The sequence below is a fragment of the Sturnira hondurensis genome, unplaced genomic scaffold (genome assembly GCF_014824575.4).
Source record: "Sturnira hondurensis isolate 20B ecotype Veracruz unplaced genomic scaffold, ASM1482457v3 Scaffold0002840, whole genome shotgun sequence".
NCBI classification, from domain to species: Eukaryota; Metazoa; Chordata; class Mammalia; order Chiroptera; family Phyllostomidae; genus Sturnira; species Sturnira hondurensis.
Window position 1 is genome coordinate 10,441,928 of NW_028075471.1, and position 8,784 is coordinate 10,450,711.

The following is an 8,784-nucleotide window of genomic DNA, read 5'->3' on the forward strand; positions in this document are numbered from 1 at the left end:
TCAGAGAAAATGAAAACCGATTGTACTTGCTTCAGTCAAAAGAAGCAAGATGCAGCTGTGTTGTGGTCTGGTACCTACACTGGAATCAGTTCAGTCTCTGGAACTTTGGCGAGTGTGCTAGGTCACTTCCGGGCTGACAGGCACAGCTTGCTCCACTCTGCCCTGCTGCATGTGCTTCCGCTGGCGGCATTGCACTCCAAGCCAAGGAGACCCACAGGCAGTGGGATGTCTGATTTGGAGAAGTAAAAGCAGCAGTCAAAGAAAGACAATTATTGTGATGGAAATTCTAGACCTCCTGTTGAATCTGTCACTATGCTCATAAATAATGTGCTCCTTTTAGAAGTCTAGATGAGTCTTCTTCTCTCTGCCACAATCATTATAGGGTGTAATCAGGTAAGAACCTACATCCTACCCCATAAAAGGGAGCAGAAATCAGAGCCAGAGACATTGCCGCCTACAAATTTTTCTACCACCAAAAAAGAAAATATAGCAAAAAAATTAAATACCAAAGCAAGACTTATATCGTCAATTTTTTTTCCCACTATGGAAAAAGAGAGAAGAAAAAGTTCAACCACTTCGGAGTGGAAAGCTGCATATGAGGGGCCTCATGTTCATCCAAACAGAGGGTGGAGCGGTGGGGGAGGGGAAAGAGGGAGGGGGGCTCTGGTGGGGCTCAGGTGGGGGTGGGGGTGGGGTCAGGTGAGGGTGGGAAGCATAGCAGAACTAGCAGGGAGAAAAAAAAAGCAGAATGAAGGCATAGAGCCAGACTACAATAAAGGGGGAAAATAGTAAAAGAGCCTGAAATTCTTCTTCAGGGATTATTTCTCTTCAGCTGAGTGGAACCAAGGTTTCCTGTAATTATCCAGTCATAGGCTGGTGTGGATATTAAGTAGGGCTGCTTTTTAGAAAAGGGAAAAGGGGAGAAGGGTGTTGGGCTGTGTTTGGGTGCTGTCTTGACAGCGAGATAATTTTACCAAATCTTGCCTAGCAGCTCACCTAAGCCACAGGACGGGCTTGCTTCTGAGACAAAGTTTAGGTGTCCTCAGTAACACCAAAAAGACTTCTGGTAGGCTAAACATTTTTCCAGGACCCTGCCAGTCCCTAAATCAGAAAGATTAATGTGGGATGATGAAAAGTCAGCTCTGCCTTGGGTTGACATGGCAACACAACTTTAGCCTTCTTCTGTGTTTCAGTTCTTATGCTTATTCGTGAGAAGGAGCAGGTCCCATATAGAGAAGAAAATGAAAATTGAGAAACTTTTTTTTTACAGGTATAGTGGAAGTAGAGTCAAAGCATAAAAAAGAGATACACCAAAATGGGAGGAAGAATAGTGCACAAAACTCAGGACCCAGCAAGGCCACTTGAGGAGGAGAGTATGAGGAACAAACATCAACGAAAAGGATGGCAGCTGCTGAAAACTAAAGGAAAGTGAATCGTGGAGAGAAATTGGCTTGGACTGCTGGAATAATCAGTCCTGATGTTCTGTAATTGATCATTTTGCCTCTTGAAATCATGGGCCAAACTAACAACCAAGGTTGTTTATATTCATACCATCCCCAGGTTTTTGCAGATACACAAAACTCATAGTGTAAGGTACCCAACCATAAACCCTAGTGTCTGTTTCACTTCCTCCCCAATAAGGGGCAGCCCCACCGACCAACGCCTCATACTTTTTTGCCCATGCTTTCCCCTCGTTACTTCTGCCCCCGATCCACCCTGGTGCTTCCCCATGTGGCCCTGCTTGGTGTGGCGTGTCCCCTCCTCATGTGAATAGTAACAAACTCTTGTTTCAAAGGTAGTTGTCTCCATGTCTTTCACTGTACTAGTACCCAATTGAAACAAGTCCCAGGTATATTTTAAAACAGCTACAAAAAACGTAGTGTATGTGCTTCTAAACTGGGCTGGCACTGCAGTGGTCTGTGAACACAGACCTGTTCTTAGAGCCCACGTGAACACAGACTTGTGCTCAGATTTTGAAGGTGGGGTTCACGACCCAGCTAGTATTGTCAAGAGCCACTGCTTGTGAACACTGCGAGCTTTACAAAACTTATTTCATCTCATTCTCATTCCCGCTCTGCAAAGCAGGTGCCATCATCACTCCCATTTTACATGTGAGCAAACCAACTCAGAGGGGAAGGACCTCCAGATGACTCAGTGTAGGCAGCAGAGCTTGGGAGCAGTCTGGTTATAGCAGCTGGGTCTCTAAGGCTATTTTATATTATATGTATTATTACCTCAGACCCACTTGCTAACTTTTAGTTCTTTCTTATTGTGACTGTCCCATAGTCATGAGTATCAACAAATACTTAGTGAGGGCCAAAGGCCTGCATCACAATATCCTAGGCGCCAAGGGTAACTGACTAGGAGAAAGATGAATCCTAATCTTAAGGAACATAATGAAAATATAATAGCCCAAGGTGCTTCCACTAAGAGCTGATAGACAACAGATGCTCTCAAAGATAAAATGGAAACAGAGTCACAGGCTTTGAGTTGCTGGAGAAGTGTGTGAGTGTATATGTGTGTACAGGGATGAAAGAGGTTAGAAGGTGAGGATATGGAGATGGGCAGAAGGAAGACCAGAGGAAAGGCAGTCTAGGAAGATTACACATGGCCTTTTTACAGTTTAGCCCTAGTGTCCCCACCTTTTTTTTTTAAATTGGAGTGAGGCATTAGGATAAAATGATGAGGTTGTTACAAGATGATGAAGGGTCTTGTATAGCAATGCTAAGGAATCTAATATGGTGTGGAGACTGTTAAGTAGCCAGAGGAGGGAGGTACATGGAGAAAGACAGACTGGGGGGAGGAGGAGAAGCAGGCCCTGGTGGGTGGGAGGCCCACAGAGGATTCACAGAGGTGGCGAAATGGTGAAGAGCTGCAGGAAGAAGTTCCAGCCAAGATGGAGGTGTATGTAGAAACCCTCTGCTTCCTCACACAAGGAAAAGGAGAATAACAACCAATCTAAAATCAATAAACAACCAGAAGTGCCAGAAAACCAAACTGCATGGAACCCCAACAACCAAGGAATTAAAGAAACAGTCAACCAGAACAACCAGACCAGTGAGGTAGAGAGGATGGAGAGAACCTGTGGCAAAGAGGCAGACTGTGTGGGTGGGGCTGGCTGTGGAGAGGTGGCAGGCCTCCAGGGTGGGGCTGAGTGGGAAACTGAGACTCACAGCTGACGGTACTATGGCGGTTGCTGCAATGGGAGAAACTCGCAGTCTCACACGAGGGATCCTTGGAAAGTGCACTAGAGACTAGAGAGGGAGCTGCATTGTTCCCTCTCTGGCCCCTCCCCCCTAGGCAGCACTGCCAGGCAGCAAGGAGGGTTGCCCTGCCTGGATGAATACTGAAGGCCCCACCCCCTTACAACTGAGCAGGTGTCCTGAGACAAAGAAGTAGGGCCCGAATGAAAGAATAGTCAAAAATAGTCAAAATAGTCTTTCTTTCTTCAGAAAGAAAGCTAAGTGATGAGCAGATAGCCAACTTATCTGATGGAGAATTTAAAGCTCTGGTAATAAAAATGCTCACAGAACTGACTGAGCTTGGTCAAAAAATGAAAGAACAAGTGAAAGATACCCAAAATGAAATAAAGCAAAATAATTAGGGAACCAGTAGTGACAGGAAGGAAACCAGGACTCAAAGCAATGACTTAGAACAAGAGGAAGAAATAAACATCCAACCAGATCAGAATGAAGAAACAAGAATCCAAAAAAATGAAGTGAGGCTGAGGAATCTCTGGGACAACCTACAACATTCCAATATCCGAATTATAGGGGTGCCAGAAGAAGAACACCAGCAAGAAATTGAAAGCTTATTTGAACAAGTAATGAAGGAAAACTCCCCCAATCTGGCAAAGGAAATACACTTCCAGGAAATTCAGGAAGCCCAGAGAGTTCCAGAGAAGTTGGATCCAAAGAGGAACACACCAAAGCATGTCATCATTAAGTTGCCCAAGATTAAAGACAATCTTAAAAGCAGCAAGAGGGAAGGAAAGAGTTACCTACAAAGGAGTTCCCATAAGACTATCTGCTGATTCCTCAAAAGAAACCTTGCAGTCAAGAAGGGACTGGAAGGAAGTACTTGAAGTCATGAAAGGGAAGGACCTACATCCAAGATGACTCTATCCAGCAAAGCTATCATTTAGAATGGAAGGGCAGATAAAGTGCTTCCCAGATAAGGTCAAGTTAAAGAAGTTCATCATCACCAAGCCATTATTATATGAAATGTTAAAGGGACTTATCTAAGAAAAAGAAGATCAAAATATGAGCATTAAAATGACAACAAACTCACAACCATCAACAAATGAACCTAAAAAATAAAAGAAAGAAAAAATAATGAAAACAAAAACTAAGCAAACAACTAGAACAGGAACAGAATCAGAGAAATGGGCATCACATGGAGGGTTTTTAGTGAGGAGGTGGGAGGGAGAAATGTGGGGGAAAGGCACAGGGAAGAAGAAGCGTAATTGGTAGGCATAAAATAGACAGGAGAGGTAAAAAATGGTATAGGAGAAAGAGAACTCAAAGAACTTATATTTACAACCCATGGACATGGACATGAACTAAGGGAGGATTGTAGGGGGTTAGGGGGTACAGGGTGGAGGGGGGATAAAGGGGAAAAATTGGGAATATTGTAATAGCATAATCAATAAAATATACTTTAAAAGAAAAGAGCTGCAGAAAGACACAAGGGACCTTTTGTTCCAAGGGCAGCAGGGTGGGTCTTGGAGTCCCAGGTCCAAGAATGCATAGGGAACCATCTATAGTTAGGATTACTGGTGTTAGAGGCAATAGCGTACAAACAAGAATAAAGTTCTTGCCCTCTTTCTCTATTCTAACTCTTAGTAGAGGCATTTTAAAAGCTGGCATACAGGGAATTTTTGATGACATAGATTACTGACACCATATGCTACTGTTATATTTGTCAGTAAAGTTTTTGCTTAAGGCAATTTTAATTTTTATGTTCTGTTAGGTTAATAAAAAGCATTTGAAGCAAACAGTAAGTTTAGGTATTAAAAAGTAGTATTCTAAATGATGTGATCCTACCATTGGAGATAATGACCATAATTATTTTGGTATCACCCAGTCTTCTAGATATTATGAATGTTTTCACACACATGTCTAAGCGTGTATTTTAGTATACTCATAAGTGTATTATACATATGTGTATATGTTCTTATTTATATACCATATTTATATATAATTCATTCACCAGCATACCATTACTATATTTGCATGCCAATAGTCCTCTATATACATATATCAAAATGTTTTTTGACTTAACAGTTATCTGAATGTACCATGATTTGTTTGGATATTCTTGCTTTCTGTTTTTAAGTACTATGAGAAATGCAACAATAAATATTCTTGGACATATTTCTGGGTGCATGTCTAACTATTCAGGTAATTTCCCCAGAAGATGAAAAGTTATTTCTCAGACCCATTTTTCTTTGTTTTTTTCAATACTTTCTCTTCATGTCTACACATCTGTGGGCCATAATTTTCTCTTTGGCTAATTTTCTTCAAAATAATCTCACTTGAAAAATGACTGTACAAATCCCCCATGTAGAAGAATTTCAGATGACTTCTGCAGCTACTCTGCCCTCAAGGAGGGGAAACATAACTCCTCACTCCATAACTGCAGGCTGTGCACAGCGACCTCCCTCCAAGGAGCACAGTATGGAGAACAGAACAGAGGAACTTTACTGTGAAGAAACCTGGCAAACTACATCCTACTGGTGATCAAGGTCGTCGATCATGTTGATAGTGCATTCCCTTCACAAGGTGTGATGAAAATGGCACTTTACCTCTGTGGTCTTCCTCCCAACTCCAGTCTCTGGAACTCCAGTCTCATCACAAGATAAACATCAGACAAATTGCAATAATGGACCATCTTATAAAACACCTGGCCAGTACTCTTCTAAATCAGGGGTGTCAAACTCATTTTCACCAGGGACCACATCAGCCTCACAGTTGCTTTTAAAGGACCAAAATAATTTTAAGACTATATGAATGTAACTACTTCTTCACTATTAAGGAGTTGAAATTACATTTGGCCCTTTGAAGGCAACTGTGAAGCTGATGTGGCTGCTAGTGAAAATGAGTTTGACACCCCTTTTCTAAACTGTCCAGGTCATGAGAATCAAGGAAAGTCTGAGAAACTGTCACAGCCAAGAGGAACCTAAGGAGACCTGACAACTAAATGTAATGTGGGATCCTGGGATATTAAGTAAAACTAAGGCAATCTGAATAAAGTATAAACTTTAGTAAATAATAATTGTAACAATAGTACCATACTTGGATGTTTAATAATAAGGCAACTTGGTGCTGGCATATCAGAACTCTTGTACTGTTTGCTCAATTTATTGGTAAATCTAAAACTGTTCTAAAAATACAGTCTAATAAATAAGTATATAAGCACTCTACACATGGTTAGAGACCACCATTATTTCGTCAGAGCTATCTGAAGACTGAAATATCAGAATGTGAGCAGGACTTCAGGCCAATGGAAGATCACCTCTGGGCCTTTCCTGCATTGCAGGTGGGAGGAAGGGTGAGGCCCAGTGTGCTGAGTGCAGGACCTGCCGCAGAAGGAGAGCACAGTGAGGAGGAGCCATCATTTTTAGTCTTTCTTACCTCACTGGAGCCATTACGCTTCTCTGCTTCTCTGAGCCTAGATTTCTTTAAGGTTAAAGGTATATGTTTACCTTCTGAGACACTAATAAAAACTGTGGAAAGTCTCCCACTATGACCACTGCCATCAGCAACCACCACTGACTCTTGATTTCCAAATGAGCACATCCACGAATCATCTTCCTTCGATGCCCTTTCTGACATTTCACCCCTGCTTGGCTATGTGTCTCCACACCAGAAACTCCACATTCTTTCTTTCCTTCCAGTTACATGAACAGTGAAAAGAATTTTTATCTGTACATACTCCTTTACTATTTGAACTATTATTTTAATATATGCACATATTACTTTTACTTTAAGAATAACCGTATGTGTGTGTCTTCATGCACTTTAAATTTTTTTATTTTTCAATGAACAATTTGTAGTTGATATTGTTTTGAATTAGTGTACAGCATCGTGGTTAGACCACCATTTACTTTACACAGTGATCCCCTGATATTCTAGGTACCCACTGGCACCATACACAGTTGTTATTACAATATTATTGAGTATATTCCTTATGCTTTGCTTTACATCTTTATGACTATTTTGTAACTACCCATTAGTACTTCTCATTCTGTCATCTTTTTCACATAGTCCCTTAACCCCCTCTCCTGTGGTGTTCATCAGTCTGTTCTATTTATTTATGAGCCTGTTTATATTTTGTTTGTTAATTTATTTTGTTCTTTAAATCCCATATATAAGTAAAATTATATGGTACTTATCTTTCTCTGTCTGGCTAATTTCACTTAGCATAATACCCTCTACATTTTTCTATGCTGCTGCAAATGGTAATATTTTATTCTTTATTCTATCTGAGTGATATTCCATTGTATATATGAACATACAATGGAGTAAAGACAGTCTATTCAATAAATGATGTTGGCAAAATTGGACAGATATGCACAAAAAAATGAAACTTGACCACCGTCTTATACCAAATGTGAGAATAATTTCAAAAATGGATTAAAAACTTCAATGTAGGACTCAAGACCATAAAAGTCCTAGAAGAAAAAAGGCAGTAAAATCTCTGACATTTATCTTAACAATATTTTTTTCTGACATATCTCCTCAGGCAAGAAAAACAAACAAACAACAACAAAATAGAATTCTATCAGACTTAAAATTGTTTGCACAGCAAAGGAAACCATCAAGAAAATGAAACTACAAGCTACTGATTGGAGGAGATATTTGCCAATGATATGTTTGATAAGGGGTTAATATCCAAAATTTATAAAGAACTCAGATAACTCAACACCAGAAAGTAATTAAAAAGTGGAACGAGGACCTGAACAGACACTTCTCAAAAGAGAACATACAAATGGTCAATAGACATGAAAACTCAACATAACTCAACATCACTAATCATCAGAAAAATGCAAATTAAAACCACAATGAAGTATCACTCCACACCTGTCAGCATGGCTATCATCAATAAATCAACAAACAGGAAGTGCCGGCAAGGATGTGGAGAAAGCAAAACCCTCATGCACTGTTGGTAGGAATGAGCATTGGTGTAGCCACTGTGGAAAACAGTATGAAGGTTCCTCAAAAAATTAAAAACGGAACTGTCTTTTGCCTCAGTGATTCCACTTCTTGATATATGTCTGGAAAAACCCAAAACACTAATTTGAAAGAATGTAAGCACCCCTATGTTCATCGCAGCATTGTTTACAATAGCCAAGATTGGAACCAACCCAAGTGCCCATCAATAGATGTGTAGATAAAAAAGATAAATTTTTAAAAAAGAATAAAACACCACCACCAGGGCCATGGCAAAAAGCCAACAACTGCAACAGTTTGCTCTGCATTGATTTCCCTTGCCTGCTTGCAAGCTGAAGCTTTCAGGGGAGAATGTCCATCTGAAGAGCTAACCCTGCAGGAGCATAACCTGTACACAGAGACTGTGGCTGTAGAGGGCCACCATTTATTCATGCCTTCAATAACTGTAGACAATGGCAATAACGCTATTGCCATTACTAACTGGCAAATTGTAAAATACACCAATAACTTAAAAGTTTCTTGTTTGCTGGTGACCCAATTTTTAAAAAAAATATGGCTTCTTTAGACGACTTCTAATAAAAATAGTTAAGATTTACTGAGCTCTTACCAT